General features: G+C 41.9%; 1 protein-coding gene across 1 annotated transcript in view; it reads left to right on the top strand.

Moving 5' to 3' along the window:
• The first annotated feature begins 1125 nt into the window (after positions 1–1125).
• The window catches only part of LOC311234412 (piggyBac transposable element-derived protein 5-like), a 40819-nt gene continuing 24346 nt past the window's right edge, over positions 1126–17598 (top strand). The window contains exon 1 of the mRNA XM_084321582.1: positions 1126–1154. The gene's annotated coding sequence lies outside the window, so the exon portion shown is untranslated. The remainder of the gene's footprint in view (positions 1155–17598) is intronic.

Here is a 17598-nt window from a genome sequence, read left to right as displayed (position 1 = left end):
GAAAATTGGCTCAGATAGTCTTTGATGTGTGAACATTTTTTGTACATACTCCTGCTGTTAAAGTGTATGTACCTTGCATGATCTACTTCACCATTTACTTGCTCTTCTGTATAGTAGTCACACACTATATCAATATTATTAAAGAGATTGACCTCAGGGTCAATGTCTACATTGAAATCATGCATAAAGAGAGGTATGAGTCTGTGACTGAACATGCTTCTCATCTTGACTAGCTCATCGTAGAGGGGGTGGGATGGATTCTCGAGGATAGCAGCCAGCTTCCTTCTCTCATCCCCCTCTCTGGCATCACCTCTAGTCTGACCAGCTCGACTCCCACTACGGAGCTAGCCTTCCTCACCAGCTTGTTCAGTTTGTTGGTGTCCCTCGAGTTGATGTAGCCCCCCCAGCATGCCACTGCATAGAAGAGGACGCTGACCACTACAGACTGGTAGAATGACTGCAGCACCAGTCTATTGCACATGTTGAAGGACCTGAGCCATCAGGCTCCACAACAGTGGGCAGGGACTGCTGCCAGACATCCAACTACTAGGAACCTAGTAGCTGACCCCCACCTAAAAGGACAATATACTTACCTTATGCATACCGCACCTTATGTGAATACTGTATAATTCATCAGAACATATATTTAGCATTTAGCATGTGTCTTATGGGTAGGCTATACTGTGCTTTTAATAAATTAGTTATGGGAGATGACCTAATTAATTATTTACTTTAATTAATCAATTAATCTAAATGCTTATATTTAGATCAAATGCTTTGTACATTATGTACACCTTATTCATACATAACTATTCGTTATTACTTTACTGTCCCACAAAATCAGTCTGCTGTCCTGCATTTGCATCATATGAATTTGATCACCCTAATTGAGCTGCATCTCAAATGGTTCTAGCCGGGTCCCAGCTTTCCGATGGTGTATGGGACTTGTATGTGGCATTTACTGCTGACCCTTTTCAATACATGTTGTGTGCTGTAGACTTGCGCATAATCGTGCTTTTATTTTGAAACCGAAAAATAGGACCGGAAATCCGTATCTAATCTAGCTAGAACCCACTCCCGCTTTACTTTTTGAGCCCATTGTGACCGAACAAGTGACCAGGAAGTCCAACTCTCTTACTGCAGAAAAACAAACGGTGAGTTAGAATAGACGGCGAGTCGACTACACCACGTGGCCTTTCTCGAGTCTCGTTGTTCCGGTGGTAAACAAAAATACAAGGTAAAATGTTCAGTTACTAATGATTGCACATCTGATCTGTTGGTCGTTTCTAGCCACTTTCGCATGCCAGGTTCAGCCTTGCTCAGGTGTAGCTGGTATGCTAAGCTAACGGTAGCCTATGTTATGCTAATGCTCTTAGGATGTGGTTAGGAGAAAACACCACAGGCCAGAAATCGAAATGATAATTCAAACTGAAGAAAATTGAAAATGACTTTATTGGCTAACTTTAGTACAATAAACACTAGCTTGGTCATGTGTTCTGCCGATGTATGCTGCGAGATGAAGACACCACCGTCCAAGAGGAGGAAGATACTCCTTCAGAGCAAACTGGGGTTTGCTACAGAGCCTAAAGCAGCACACAACTATTCCAACATAAAGCAGGAAGATGAAACTGCTTCGCCTAGTAAAAGTACACCACCACTGCCAGTGGATGCACAGCAGTTGCCACTCCCATCACCACTGAATGACAGAAATGATATAATGATTGAAGAAGTGCGTCTTTAGTCGACGGCGAAAGATTGGACGGGTTTCGGCTGTCCTAACTGTGGTGGGAAGTTCGTTCCACCATTGTGGGGCAAGGACCGAGAATAGGCGGCTTCTCTTTGATGAGTCTAGTGTAGTGTATCTTGCCTGGTCTACAAGATACACTACACGACCAAGGTACCCATGTACATGTCAAAATACTTCCCAAAGGTCAGTGAATACCACGACCACACAGGGAGCTTCACAAATCATGTTAAACCCAGAGTCGGCTCAAACAAGGGACTAAACACGTTTCGCAATTATGCCACATCAATGTGGAACGCCCTACCCAAAGCTGTAAAGGAATGTGAATTGCTACCCACTTTCAAAACCACTCTCAAAGTACACCTACGGGAGACTGTCACTGCAATTCGAAACTGGCCCCTGTAAATGTCCCAACCCCCTCCAATGTACAGTAAATGACAAAGTATGGTTTTGTCAATATTCCAATGTACAGTTTTGCTTGTACAGTGTCCCCTACCCAACCCCCCCCCCCACCTACCCAACCTCCTCCAATGTACAGTTTCTACGTCAAATGTATATACTCTCTTTTCTGCAAATCTGGTATGTCATAAATGTATAGATGTAGCAGTACTGTCTATCTGTATGTCATGTGTGTCATATGATGAATTGAAAATGGGGGACCCTGATGGAAACAAGACGAAAGTCTTTCTCAGGTCTGCATCCTCTTAACAATTGTATGTATTGAGCTGTACTATACTACTGTACCCATTCTGCAATCTGTTAATAAACTTTTCAATCAATTCAATCAAAGCCTTGGGCTACCGTAGCGCGAATCGGTTTCGATCACACTGATCAAAAGCACTCAAAGTGTATATTTTCAGCACTACGTTTGTTTACCAATGGGTTTAAATGTTATTAGCGAAGTAGGAGTGTATTTCCTTGCGGAAACCTGATGAATTAGACGGAGGAAATGACGCCATTAAAACTACAGCAGACTGTACACAGAGCAGACTCTGCGGATGTCCGCGCGGACTTTGAGCTTTGATCTCAGCGGACAGCAGACCCACAGGTGCGACGCTCCTATTTTCTGAGGCGCGGACATCCGCGCCGCTGACTTGGTGTCACACAAAACGCTGCTCGGCGTTTTGGTTGACATCGAACTGCATTTAATGTGACGCCGCGCGAGCGATTTGTGGCGCGAGGAGAGAGATGAGCCCGTGAGCGTCTTCCTTAATGATAAGCAAGCAGTGCAAAAATGCTTCCGCATTCGTCACCGCACGCCAGTACGGTAAAGCGCCTTTCTTTTCAGGCCCCGCTTAGACAAATGCTATGGCATTTCCGCGTACATTGCAACGAATCACTTGAAACCTCGGCTGTCTTTAACTATGAGTGAACACAACTGTCTTTAACTATGAGTGAACACAACGCAACATTGTAACGTTAACGTGTAATTTACTATGGAATATAGTATATTATCGCGACGATTGTAACGTTAACGTGTACTTCGCGAATATAGTATATTATCGCGACGCGTCGTAGGACTAAACGCTGTTGTGAATTGATTGATTGATTGATTGAAAACTTTATTAACAGATTGCAGAATGGGTACAATACAGTACAGCTCAATACACACAATTGTTAAGGGGATGCAGACCAGAGAAAGACTTTCGTCTTGTTTACATCAGGGTCCCCCATTTTCAATTCATCAGGACATATATGACATACATGACATACAGATGGACAGTACTGCTACATCTATACATTTATGACATACCAGATTTGCAAATACAGTACTGTTTGTGATACAGAAGGAGTCAGGAAAAGGGAGTATATACATTTGACGTAGAAACTGTACATTGGAGGAGGTTGGGTGGGGGGGGGGGTTGGGTACACTGGGATATTGACAACCATACTGGGTAATCTACATTGGAGGTGGTTGGGGGGGGGGAGGGGGGGGGGCACACTGTATATACAAGCAAAACTGTACATTGAGGGGGGGGGGGGGGAGACACTGTACAAACAAACAAAATTGTACATTGGACTATTGACAACCATACTAGGTAAATGACTGTACATTGGAGGGGGTTGGGTTAGGATATTTACAGGGGCCAGTGTTGAATTGCAGTCTCCCGTAGGTGTCCCTTGAGAGAGGTTTTGAAAGTGGGTAGTGATCCACATTCCTTTACAGCTTTGGGTAGGGCGTTCCACATTGATGTGGCATAATTGCGAAACGTGTTTAGTCCCTTATTTGAGCCGAATCTGGGTTTAACATGATTTGTGGAGCTCCCTCTGGTGTTGTGATCGTGGTATTCACTGACCTTTGGGAAGTATTTTGACATGTACATGGGTACCTTGGTCGTGTAGTGTATCTTGTAGACCAGGCCCATTGCAAGTTGCTGTACTCTGTCGTCTACTCTAAGCCATCCTAGGTTGTCAAAGTGGGCAGGGGTGAGGTGGGTTCTAGGAGTAAGGTCAAGCAGTAGTCTGACCAGTTTGTTTTGAGATGTTTGTAATTTTGTTTTTAGCGCCTTTGAGGTGCTTTGGTACCATGAGGTGCAAGCATAGTCGTAGTACCCCTGAATGAGTGCTCCTGCCAGAGTCTTCAGGGTATTCTTGTTTACCAGAGAGGAGATCCGGTACAAGAATCGAGTTCGTTGGTTGACTTTTTTTATTACATTGGATGCCATTTTGTCACAGGATAGATTAGCCTCTAGGATGGAACCCAGGTAGGTAATTTCATCTTTCCTTGTGACAATATTGTCACCCACTGTAACTGAGAAGCCGTCGGTCTTGCTGAGTTTGTTATTTGAACCGAAGAGAATGGACTCTGTTTTGCCCATGTGTAATGATAGTTTGTTATCAGCGAGCCATATGCAGATTCTGCCTAGTTCCGAGCTGAGGGTTTTTTCAACCTGTAACTTGTTCTTGTCAGAGACCAGCAGGGCTGAGTCGTCCGCAAACAGGAACAAGTTGCAGTCACAAGCTGACGACATGTCATTTGCATAAATTAGGAACAGTAGCGGTCCTAGTATGCTTCCTTGTGGAACACCACAGCTCACTGTGAGGGGGGGGGATAGGGTACCGTTTACCTCCACCATCTGTTCCCTCCCCTCAAGGTAGGATTGCATCCAGCTCACTGATAGACTATCAAAACCAATTGCTTTTAGTTTGTCAATCAGAATGGAGTGATTGACCGTGTCAAAGGCCTTTTGTAGGTCCAGCATGACCATGCCGCAGTATTTGCCTGCGTCCACCTCTTGTTTGATGTGGTAATTCAAATAGAGAAGGCATGTGTCAGTGGAGTGGGATGTTCTGAAGCCAGATTGGAATTCGTAGATTAGATTTTTTTCCGCTAGGTACTTTTCGACCTGTTCGTAGACTATTTTTTCCATGACTTTCGAGATGGAGGTGAGAATAGAAACAGGGCGGTAGTTGCCTGGGTCTAATTTGCTGCCCTTTTTGTGCAGAGGGGTCACCCTCGCAATTTTGAAGTCCTTGGGGACGTGTCCCTGTTTTATGGAGAGGTTTATTATGTGTGTGATGACTGGGGTGATGGCGGCTGCTGAGTCTCTGAGGAATTTGGAAGGGATGTTGTCGTGGCCAGTGGCCTTGTTAGGTTGGAGGGCGCTCAGTTTATTGAGTACCTCATCTGTTGTTACCATTTCCAGCTTGAAGTCGTCCTTGCGGACCCCTAGGTTTTTGTAGTAAGCTAGTATGTGTTCTACCCCATAAAGCCCTGAGTGGGAGGGTAGTTTGTTTACCAGTGTTGTGGCTATGTTTGTGAAGAAAATGTTTAAGTAATTGGCTACATCCAGCTTGTCTGTGATGAGCGTGTTGTCCGTTTTTATGTTTATGTTTGAGAATCTGGTTTTAAGTTTTTTACTGCATCCTAGTTGATTATTGAGTAATTTCCAAAGTTCACGTGGTTTGTTTTTGTTTTCCTCAGTTTTGTCATTGATGAAATTCTTTTTTGCAGTTTTGATCATGGAGTTTACGTCATTTCTTAGTCTGTTCTTTCTAGTTTGAGTTCAGTCACGTGGGCTTGGAGTTCACTGCTCGTGCTTTTAGTAAGCACGAGCTTACACAACACATTGTAACGTTAACGTGTACTTTACTATGGAATATCAGAAGAAACTACTCAACCTCGGCTGTCTTTAACTAAACAGTGTTGTGAACACAACACATTGTAACGTTAACGTGTACTTTACTATGGAATATCAGAAGAAACTACTCAACCTCGGCTGTCTTTAACTATGAATGAACACAACACTCTAACTCACCAATGTACAGTTTCTACGCCAAATGTATATACACTCCTTTTTCTGGACACTTTTGTATCACAAACAGTACTGTATTTGCAAATCTGATATGTCATAAATGTATAGGCGTAGCAGTACTGTCTATCTGTATGTCATATATGAATTGAAAATGGGGGACCCTGATGTAAACAAGACAAGTCTTTCTCTGGTCTGCATCCCCTTAACAATTGTATGTATTGAGCTGTACTGTACCCATTCTGCAATCTGTTAATAAACTTTTCAATCAATCAATCAAACCATGTTTAGATAATAAAGTACTCAACCTCTACTTGTCTACTGTCTGACTGAACACAACACTCTAACTAACTTACCATGTTTAGATAATGAAGTACTCAACCTCTACAGTCTTTAACTATGAGTGAACACAACACTCTAATAGAGCCATATGAAATCCGTTTTATTATTTTCCAAATTCCATTTAATTTTTTCCCAAATTCCGTTTTTTCCGTTTTAATATTTCAGAATTCTGTATTTTGCTTTTTATGCTCATTTTACCACCAGAAATAGTGTCTAATAAGTGGGAATGAATAAATGTCTACAATTGAATATGATATAACAGTCCATTTAATGTTTTTAAGTGCTGCAACTCAGAAATACAGTTACATTTTACACAATACTTTTCAAATAATATTGTGACAAAATAAAAATACACATTTCAAGTGTAAACAATAGATACAGCTAGCTACTACTGACATTATCACAATGTCAGTAGCTATAGCTATATCTATTTTATTGTGATGAAATATAGTAATGCATAATTTAGGCACCTTTAGTTTAGTTTATTTCGTTTATAAAGGACAGTGTATAATGACAATCGTTTGCATTAAACAAATGAATTGAAAATGGGGGACCCTGATGTAAACAAGACGAAAGTCTCTCTCTGGTCTGCATCCCCTTAACAATTGTGTGTATTGAGCTGTACTGTATTGTACCCATTCTGCAATCTGTTAATAAAGTTTTCAATCAATCAACCAGATCTAGCAAGAAGCTATCATTTCCATCTATAGTCCTATGTACTGTAAAACGTTTCATAGCTATTTAAGTTTATTTCGATTATAAAGGGCAGTGTATAATGACTCGTTTGCATTAAACAAATGGATGGGTGCACTAGATTTAGCAAGAAGCGATCATGTCCTAACGTTACATAACGGAACGTTGACAGAATTAGCAAAACACCTTATCGCCGGAGGCATAAAAGTCATTAGGATACTGCTCTGCTCTGAATTGAGGGCTTATTGGGGAATTTATTAGCTTCTTGACGATGTAAACACCGAAGCAGCGAGACGCTTGGGAGACTGCCTGTGTTGTGTGTAACCCGCTCTAGCGTCCGCCTCCCCGGTCGCGTGTGCACCAAGCGTTCCACCCAAAAACGGAATTTCAGTCCAGATTAGGCCAAATTCTGCAATATTCCACGTTTTGCAGTTGATTCCATTTTTATTGGTCAATTCCGCGATTCCGTCCGCGATTCCGTGAACGCGGATTTCATATGGCTCTACACTCTAACTTACCATCTTTAGATAATGAAGTATGCAACCTCTACTGTATTTAACTATGAAGGAATTACAACCTTTATTTAATGGTTAATAGTTTGATAAAAGGTAATTTACTATATTTGTATGGCATTTACACTTAAAGTAGAAAAACAAAAGTAATCTGTAAAATAATAGTGAATTTCCTGTGAAAAAACATTTATTTTTTACAGTGTACGTTACACACACAAATGCTACAGTCATTATGACACATTTTACAAAGAAAGTCTTGTATGAACTACCAGTAATATAAATAATATTAACAACAAAAATGTGTTCCATCTTCATGTCAGTAACACAGTAAAAGGTCTAAAGGCTCTGGTTCTGTGCACTATCCCATCTTGAACAAGCCTATTGTTCCCTCTGGTCTGCCAGTACAGCAGAACAGACAGAATTGTGGGAAATGTAGTAAAACTGGTGCGAGAAATGTAGGAAATAGACCGCGGACGTCCGCTGAGATCTGCTCGACTATGAAAGCTCAAAGAGCCGCGCGGACATCCGCGGAGTCTGCTCTGTGTACAGTCTGCTGGACTATGGGAGCACCTGTAAGCTACCCAGCTCACGCCAGCTGCTTTGGAAGCTGGAGCTGCTTGACGTGGAAATTATTGTTACGTTATTTTCGTGATTATATTTCACGGGTCGAACAAACCTGAACGTTATTGCCATACAATATAAATTAGTTTGTTTCTTTACCTTTCTGTGAACGTCTATAATAATAATAATTTAGGACCTGCTCCGAGGTCATCATTTGGCACACATGCGAACCATGCATACAATGCGTATCTGCGATTAACCCATCCCGTCGTCCTTCCCCCCCAAGGGCAGCCGGGAGCAGACAGGCGCCACGTGAGCCGCGCCAGGGGACCAATCCAAGTGCTCCTGTCCGTCTTCGTCAAGGACGCCACAGCGTTAGCGATCTTGTTGTTGTGCATGTTTTTCCATTGGGTTTATCTTATCGGGGGGGGAAACCCTTGCGAGCACGGGGAGAACATGCAAACTCCACACAGAAAGGCCTGGGAGATACCCCACCTGGGTAACTGGCATCATGGAAACCTGGTCCCCAAGCGGGATTCGAACCCTGGACCTTCTTGCTGTGAGGCGACAGTGTTAACCACTACACCACCGTGCCGTCTAGGGGAAAAAAACGTTTGCAATCTGGTGAAAAATGGCGTAGCCTTTGCTGCCCTGTGCCTGGTGGTACTAAATCCAGATTTAACTCTTGTCATTGGAAAGATGAGATTTGGCCCGATCCATAGATATATAACATGGCCATAATATGGTCATTTATAGGCCTGATATTCAATATTCATATTTAAAATGGCATGTGTCCGGATGGCAAAATTCAGTACTGTATCTATCTAGTCTACAAACCCCCCTGTAAATCATCTGGCCTTTATTAATTTGCTTAGATTTAGATTTGTACACTTGATCTCAAGAAGGTGCTGAATGAGCTCAGTGGCAATGTTTCACGTCTGTATCTTGTAGACCAGGCCCATTGCAAGTTGCTGTACTCTGTCGTCTACTCTAAGCCATCCTAGGTAGTCAAACAGGTAGCTAGGTAGCTAACATTAACTAGCAACTACGCTGTGTGATTTCAAAGTTATGCAGGCTACTGGTGAGCTGGTTAACTAGCAGCTACGCTGTGTGTTCTTTAAAATTAATGCAGGCTAGTGGTGAACTAACGTTGGGTTTTTTTCTCTCCAAATGTAGCCAAGAGTAAAGATCCTAACTAGGGATGCCCCGATCGATCGGCCACCGATCGTTATCGGCCGATAACCAGTATAAATATGCGATCGGTGATCTGTGATAATGCTTTAATTTCGCCGATCGTCCAAACCCGATTTCACTCGCTGTCGCTGAGTTCTGTCTCAACACCGGGTGGTGCGGCGTCTGCTCATCTCTCCAGCACGCATGTAAACACGGGTCTAGTAGTGGTCTACTCTAGTGGGACGGGACACGGGAGGACGGCGTCTGCTCATCTCTCCAGCACGCATGTAAACACGGGTCTAGTCTAGTGAGACACGGGAGGACGGCGTGTCGGCGTCTCCTTGAGCTAACGTTAGCTTAGCTACCGTTACAAAATGACCCAGTCAACTATTCACTTTTAGTTTAATACATGATGAGGCATTGTCTAACCGAACGGTATCTAGCCGGCCAGCTACCGATAGCTCCTGACATAAACAAACGCTCCACAAAGTCTAGTAGAATGTATGATACCTGTTAGCTGTTAGCTCACGTTAGCGCAAGCTAGTTCACTGTTCAAAACGAAATGTCCCATTGAACTAAATAATTCACTGAGGCGTTGTATTAACGTTTTATATCCGGCTAGCAGTAGCTACAGATAGCTCCTGATATCAATGTCTTATAACACTGATTTGATGCGTATTCGAGCTGAGGGCTTGTGAATGTGATTTAACGTTATACCAATACTAGGGTCCAGCTGCAGCGCCGGAGAATCCTGGCCGTAGCTGGAGGCTACTAGAGTACACACAGACAGTGGAGCTTGTTGCGTGGTGGCGATGTCTCGCAGATAATACAAGTACAAGTCTAATTATATAATATATATATTTTATAAAAAAAAATTAAATAAAAATGTATATAAAATAAAATTTAATTTCTTTTAATCAAAAACGATCGGTATCGGATCGGTATCGGCCGATATGGCTCACGACGATCGGTGATCGGTATCGGTGGCAGCGTTTCCGTTAGCCGGTAATTACCGGTATTTGACTGGCAAAATCTGTTGAAGTCCGACATATTTAATCTCTCCGGTCATAGTGTCCGGTGAAAATAGTTCCCTCTGGGCACAGTTTGATTATTTGAATTGTATTTGGATGGGCTGGAGTTGGGTGGCCTATGCGATGAACGAAACAATCATTGAGTTTGTTGTCGTTGCTTCGCTCAGCGAGAGCTTGCTGCTGGATTTGCGGAAGGCATGCAGCTGCAGACCCACAGAACCCACCAGCTTTGCTGGCACAGTGCGGTCCCCAGACCTGGAAAGCTGCTCTGCGGGTCTGCAGCTGGATGCTTCTTGCAAACTAACTGCGGCCGGCTCGCGCTGATAACAGCTTTCATTGTTGGACCGGCTGCTTGGTGGAGCAACGATGAAACGAATGTAATGAATCGTTCGTCGCATGGGCTATTTAATTTTGGCCTGTTTTGGTACGGTTCGGGTGGTCAAGTTGTGCTTGGAGGGAGTTGTTTTCACCGGACATTATGACCAGCACCAAGTCGTTGGGAGGTGGAGAATAGATATACATCACGCAAACCCACGATAATGTTGCCGCCTCTCTCTGCAAAATTTCTCAGTTCTTCGCTTGATATAATTAATACAAATGTCCAATATAACGGAATTCGTTAGCTCATAAAAATGTGATTATAACAGACTGCTGTTTAGTGTCGGACCGACTGCCCACATACGCGGTCTATTTTATTTCAAGTCAGCAGCAGCACGGAGTATCGAGGGACTTATTTTATTTGGAATATATTAATGACTATACGCAAAAGTAGCCTCGTTTTAAGTAATAATATTATAAATCTACATGCCTTGAGGATGACATTCTTTATATAGCCTATATCAATTGTTTTAAAGCTCAATAAACTATGACCGGAATTAATCTCATTTGTCCGGTAGATTGAAATCTTGCAGGTCACGGAGACCGGCAACAATTTTTTCTAACGGAAACCCTGATCGGTGGCAAAAAACGTGATCGGGGCATCCCTAATCCTAACCCTGTCAAAACAGCAGTCAACGTGATATTAGTGAAATATGAGTTTATAGAAATCTTAGGGCATCGAGTTGGAAAAAGGCGATTATAGACGCGAGGATTTGGAACAAACTAACTTGAGTGTAGTCTTTTGAGAGAAGAGACTTTCGATGGGCTTTCAAAAAAACAAAAAAAACGACACTTCCCAGCTCACGCCAGCCCCTGTCAATCATCTGACTTATAGTTTGACTTTTTTCGTTCTCTTTTTTTTTTCTGGATCATATCCCACAAACCTGAACGCTATTGCCATAAAACAGAACGCAGTTCGTTTATCTACCTCTGTGAACATCTAGAAAAAAACGGCATTGCAATCTGATGAAAAATGACAAAGAAATGTACATTATAAAAAATGATTACAGTGGATTTCATTCACGTTTTTTGCTGCACTGTCAGGGGCACCTGTTGATACTAAATCCCCTTTCTGCCATCGGAAAGGGGAGATTTGGCCCGATCCATAGATGTGCAACTTGGCCATAATAATATTCTATATTCTCCGGATGGCAGAATTCAGTACTGTATGTACAAAACCTCCTGTTAACACTATGGCGACCGGCGGGGCTCGGCGATTTAGGCCTCAGAGGACAGCGGATTGTAAACAAACAGATGTACTTTCTAAGAGCTTTATATATCATTTATATTATTGCTATCTATCCATTCTCATTGTCACTTGAGTGCATAAACCGTGCCTTCATAATGGCTTAAAGAAGATCGGTTGGTTGTCATTTTATAGCGTTGTGAATATAAGGTATATCGCGCTTTTAGTCTAGGCTTTTCTGCAGGAGGCTGCAAAATAGGCTAAACGTTGGCGCCGTTATATCAAACGCCATTTCTGCTGTATATATACGAATGAAATAAAACAAACTGCGTAGCATCCGGACTATTACAGAGCATCTATGGATGAAATGGGGGCGGCGGGGAATGCCGATTACTATTATTGATTAGCAATACAGTGTGCGTTCAATATAGCATTTTCATTGACCGATCACGTTACGTTATAAAACAATGTCCAATCCAGCTGTAATTTGGGGTAATATTATCCTACCGTCAGGCCATGTGATCGCCGGCAGCATTTCCTCACCAGTCATCGGATTCTGGTAGATCGATATGCACATTGGCTAATCATAAATCCCATTATTCCACACTGAAAAAAACGCTCGGCAAGCTGATCCAAGATGGAGGATGTTCGACTGGGATCAAGGATCTATGATCCGCCCACAGAACTGTACTTGCATTTTCTTTTTAAATCACATAATGATACTGCAGTGGAGCGATGGCGCCCCTAAGCGGGTCTGGCCGGTACTGCATGTTTCGAAAATCAAATATGTGAAAAGATGCTGGTAGTGGATTGGGTACCTAAGAAGCGTTATAAATATGGAATAAAACAATAACAACTCGTCACGTATATACTCGTGGCTCTGGTCCACAACGCTCTTTTTCGAAACACGTATATACTCGTTCTCGGACACCATAGTGTTAAGCATCTGCCCTTTATTCATTTTCTTAGATTTTTTGTACACAGACAGGATCTCAAGAAGGTGCTGAATGAGCTCAGTGGCAATTTTTCATGTCTGGTAAATTTTAGCATGGTGTTATTCACCGTCAAAGATGAAAAAATTCTCCTTTGGTTCATTAAAGGAGATGATTAATAATCATCATTAATAACCATCATTAACTCTTTGGACGCCATACCCGAGATATCCCGGGGTATCTCGCCATGTGTTGAGTGCCAGGACCCCCGAAAACCTGAGATATCTCGGGTTTTGGTCGTTTCTTCTTTTACTTCTTTTTCTTCTACTCCACAACGTATGCCGTTGGTGACGATCAAAGCATCAAAAAAACTATTTTGATTCGGAAATAGTAGCGTGTCCAGGCGAGCAACGCCAGCGCATTGCTCCATAGCGCCGTTTTCTGGAATTAGCCAGGATCACTCTGAAACTATACTTATATTCACCACGGTATAACGCGTGAACGTATACATGAAACATTTTATTCTTTTTCACATATTGAACGATGGATAGTTGATGTCAAATGAGCCATAGTATTGTATCCATAGCTATAATATAGAATATAGATATAGCCCTGCAAACACCGCCACGCATCCCTATCTCTTAGAGCAGTGGTCACCAACCTTTTTAAGCCCAAGATCACTTTTTTTTTGGTGAAGGCAAGATATACCTATTGAAGCATTGAGAGAAAAAGACAGCCAAGATTGTACTTTAAACTAAATTACTTGTATTTGTCTGTATTCTAATTACATGCAATGCTTTGGTCCAACATTAAAACGTCAAAGTAGAACTGTAATATGTACTTTCTCAGTCAGTGCTAAGTGCAGTCATCTTATGCAGCATCACCTTTCACATCAAAACAAAAGTAGAACTGTAATGTGGACTTTCTCATATTATTAACATTGACAAACAATTACAATTAGCATTTTATAAAGTAGAACTGTAATGTGTACTTTCTCAGTCAGTGCTAAGTGCAGTCAGTGCTAAGTGCAGCATCACTTTTCACATCAAAACAAAAGTAGAACTATAATGTGGACTTTCTCATATTATTAACATTGACAAACATATTTACAATTAGCATTTTATAAAGTAGAACTGTAATGTGTACTTTCTCAGTCAGTGCTAAGTGCAGCATCACTTTTCACATCAAAACAAAAGTAGAACTGTATGTGTACTTTCTCAGTCAGTGCTAAGTGCAGCATCACTTTTCACATCAAAACAAAAGTAGAACTGTAATGTGGACTCTCAGGGAAAGATCTAAAAAAAGAAAAAAGAAAAATTCTGGGAAAGATCTACAGGGAAAGTCTCAAAGATCGACCAGTCGATCGCGATCGACGGGTTGGTGACCCCTGTCTTAGAGTGTTGGCCCAGTAGGAACAAATATGGGCTAGACCGTGGTGTCCATTGAGTTAACTACTAATAATCAAGTTCAAGTTTCAAGTTTCTTTATTAGTTGTCATACAGAAGTACAGAATACTTTTATACAAAATGCTTCTTTCTGTTACGCTCCAGAGACTGTGCTAGACAAAATAGATAAGTATAAAATAAAATAAGTATAGCAAGTATACAATAGAAGTCACGTATGTAGTAGTGTTGTCACGATACTGGAATTTCGACTTCGATACGATACCTTGAAAAGTATCGATACTTCGATACCATTTCGATATATAAAAAAAAAAAAAAAAAAACATTATATATATATATATATTTTTTTTTTTTTTTGTTTTTTAAACAAATTTAGCTTTTGTTGCTGGTTGATTCTCCTCAGCTTCTCTCTGGTACTATAAGATAAGATAAATATAACACTTTTAAAACCCTTTGTTTATCTTTAGATCACACATTTAAAAAGAACTGTTCATCTCACTTCAATCATTTTTATTGCAGATGCAGAAGTTAGAACATAGTATTTTCTCAAGCAGACAGATGTAAACACTCACTGTAATCTGTGTTGCATGTACCTGACAAACTGAACTGTTTGTATTACAGTTGGTAACAGTTTTGATAAAGATAACAGGGCGAGGGCTATATGTGTAACATATATAACTTCACAACAGCAAAATTACTAGTACTAGTAGTAGTAAACAATAATTAAAACTTTTTTTTGCATTAGTGAAAACAATAAGGACACATTCAAAAGGCAGGGTAAGAAAAAAGTGCAATCTTATGCATTTTCAAGTCAAGTTCTTCTTAGGTAGTGCATTACCTTCTCATACCATTACACCTACTAATACCACCTTCTCATACCTTCTCATACAACCTTCTAATACCTTCTCATACCACCTTCTCATACCACCTACTAATACCTTCTCATACCACCTTCTAATACCTTCATACCACCTACTAATACCTTCTCATACCACCTTCTAATACCTTCTCATACCACCTTCTCATACCTTCTACATTACCTAGTGATACACATAAAGCATAAGAGCCGTGGAAGGCTCGCCGTCGTCGGGTAGAGTAATCCAATATACAGGTCCAGTCGCTCTTGACCCGGAGCTCCTCGGATGCAATCACCACTAGGGGTCTGACCAGCCTGGATAAGCGTCCAGATAACGTCAGGAACGATGGGGGTACTGATAACTGTAGGACTCGAACCGAACGATGCACAATACCTACTTAGTACTTATACCTTATCATACCTTATATAAAGGCCTCAAGTAAAAAAAAAAACTGCAATCTTATGCATTTTCAAGTAGCAGCCAGCAACTAGCAAATGAAACAATATTCTTCTTGAGGTAGGGCATTTAGACAGCAGAATGACTAAAACAGTAATTCAAACTTTTTTGCATTAAGCACACATTCAAAAGGCACTAAAGTGCAAGTACAAAAGAAAAGTGCATTTTCAAGTTAAATTCTTTTTAAATAGGTAGTGCACTTATTCAACGGCCTCAGACTAATCACACATAAGGTGGTGCAAGTAGTGTAATAATGTACTAGCCTAAAGTTTCTTTACAACTTTCAGATTTTTTGCTAGGAACACCAGCATGTCAATGTGCTCCTCTGTAAGCCGTGCCCTTCTTGGACTGCAAATGAGCCCTGACGTACTAAATACACGTTCTGAAGCTGAGCTTGAAGCAGAGATGCACAAATACTTTTTCGCCAGCTGGGCAAGGTGAGGTAAAGTTCTCTCATGTGTCCTCCACCATGCGAGTGGGTCGTCTCCTGCGCTGAGTTCAGGCATCTTTTCATATATTGTGAACTCGTTTTTTAGTTCAGCCTCTGCGTCCTCTGCATCCTCGCCACCACCATGTTGACCCTTCTTTTCCCCCTGTATGCTGGTTAACAGTCCCTTCAGATCCGTTCTACTTTTCTTCGCTGGTACGCCTGGTAGTGGTAGTGGTTGCATGGCAGTGGCACATGGAGGAGGAGGAGCGGGTGTTTGTCTTCCTGTTTCAGTGCGAGTGTCCATCAGATTTCGTTTGACCTCGTCTCTTAACATAACAAAACTGTCCTTGAACCTTGGGTCGAGAAACGTGGCTGTGTTCAACACCAGCTGCAGAGCCCCGTCGACGTCGTTATATCGTTCGTTGAGATCTGTACCAATATTTTCTTTAAGTTCACATTTGAGGAGGCTGTCATTTTCCTCAATGGTCAAAGTTGAAGATAACTTCCAAATTAGGGGCAGGACAGAGGAGAGTGTGGTGTGCTTTTCACCACTAAGGGCATCAGTGAAAGAGCTGACAGGGCTCAATATATCTTTTACAGTCTCAAGAATTGTAATGTCTGAATCTTTAGGCATGAGGTGCCATTTCTTCCGATCGTCGGCTAGAACTGAACAGACCGCTTGCTGCTGTTCCAGAAATCTCGCCACCATTTGATACGCTGAGTCCCAGCGTGTCTGCTCATCATGGATCAGTTTGTGTTCAGCAGTTGCAACTCTTTTTGCTTCTGCTTCAGCTGTCGGGACATCTTTGGTGACCTGCTGAAGGCAGACACTGTCTTTCTCAGCCTCGACAGTGCTGCAGACACACGGCCTATATCCAGACCCTTGCTAATGGCTAGGTGAAGGTTGTGCCCAAAGCAGGGGACCCATGTGAAGTCCTGCTTAAATGCTTTCTTGTTATTTGAGGCATTATCAGTGGTGATGCCACTGCCAGCCATATTTGACATGTCCAGCTTCATGTTTCATGTACCATCTCCTCCAACGCCTCTCTCAAACTGTCCCCCGTGTGCTCTGAGTGCAGCCCAACACAGCCCAAACACCAGCTCTGCATGTCCCAGGATTCTGTAATAAACTGCAGAGTTACTGCCATGAATGTGGACGTGGCCCTGCTGGTCCACAAGTCAGTGGTGCATGAAAATAAGGGTTTCCCCTAAGGCTCTCATGATTTTGTCTTTTGTTTCATTATATAGGGCAGGGATTTCAGTTGACATGAAGTGGTTCCGTGAAGGAAGGGAATACTTGTTATTTAACTGTCCAAGCAGTTGTCTGAACCCATGTTTCTCAACAGTATAGACAGGGACCTGATCCATGCATATGTACTCTGCTACAGCCCTGTTAAGTTTCTTGGCTTCCTTTGAGTTTGCATGATACTTCCTTTGTTGTTCAAGTAATGCTGGTAGGGTAGGCTGCTGCTGTGCTGTGCTGGTCGATTCTCCTCAGCTTCTCTCTGGTACTATAAGAAAAGAGAAATATAAGACTTTTAAAACCCGTTGTTTCTCTCTAAAAGAAATACATAGCAAACATGACTTAGTTATGCAATAGTGCTGCTGCTTTTTATTTGGTTAAAATATTTTAGTTAATAAGACTAA

Source organism: Notolepis coatsorum, assembly GCF_963971535.1.
Source record: "Notolepis coatsorum genome assembly, chromosome: 1".
Lineage (NCBI taxonomy): Eukaryota > Metazoa > Chordata > Actinopteri > Aulopiformes > Paralepididae > Notolepis > Notolepis coatsorum.
This window is presented reverse-complemented; position numbering and strand designations above follow the sequence as displayed.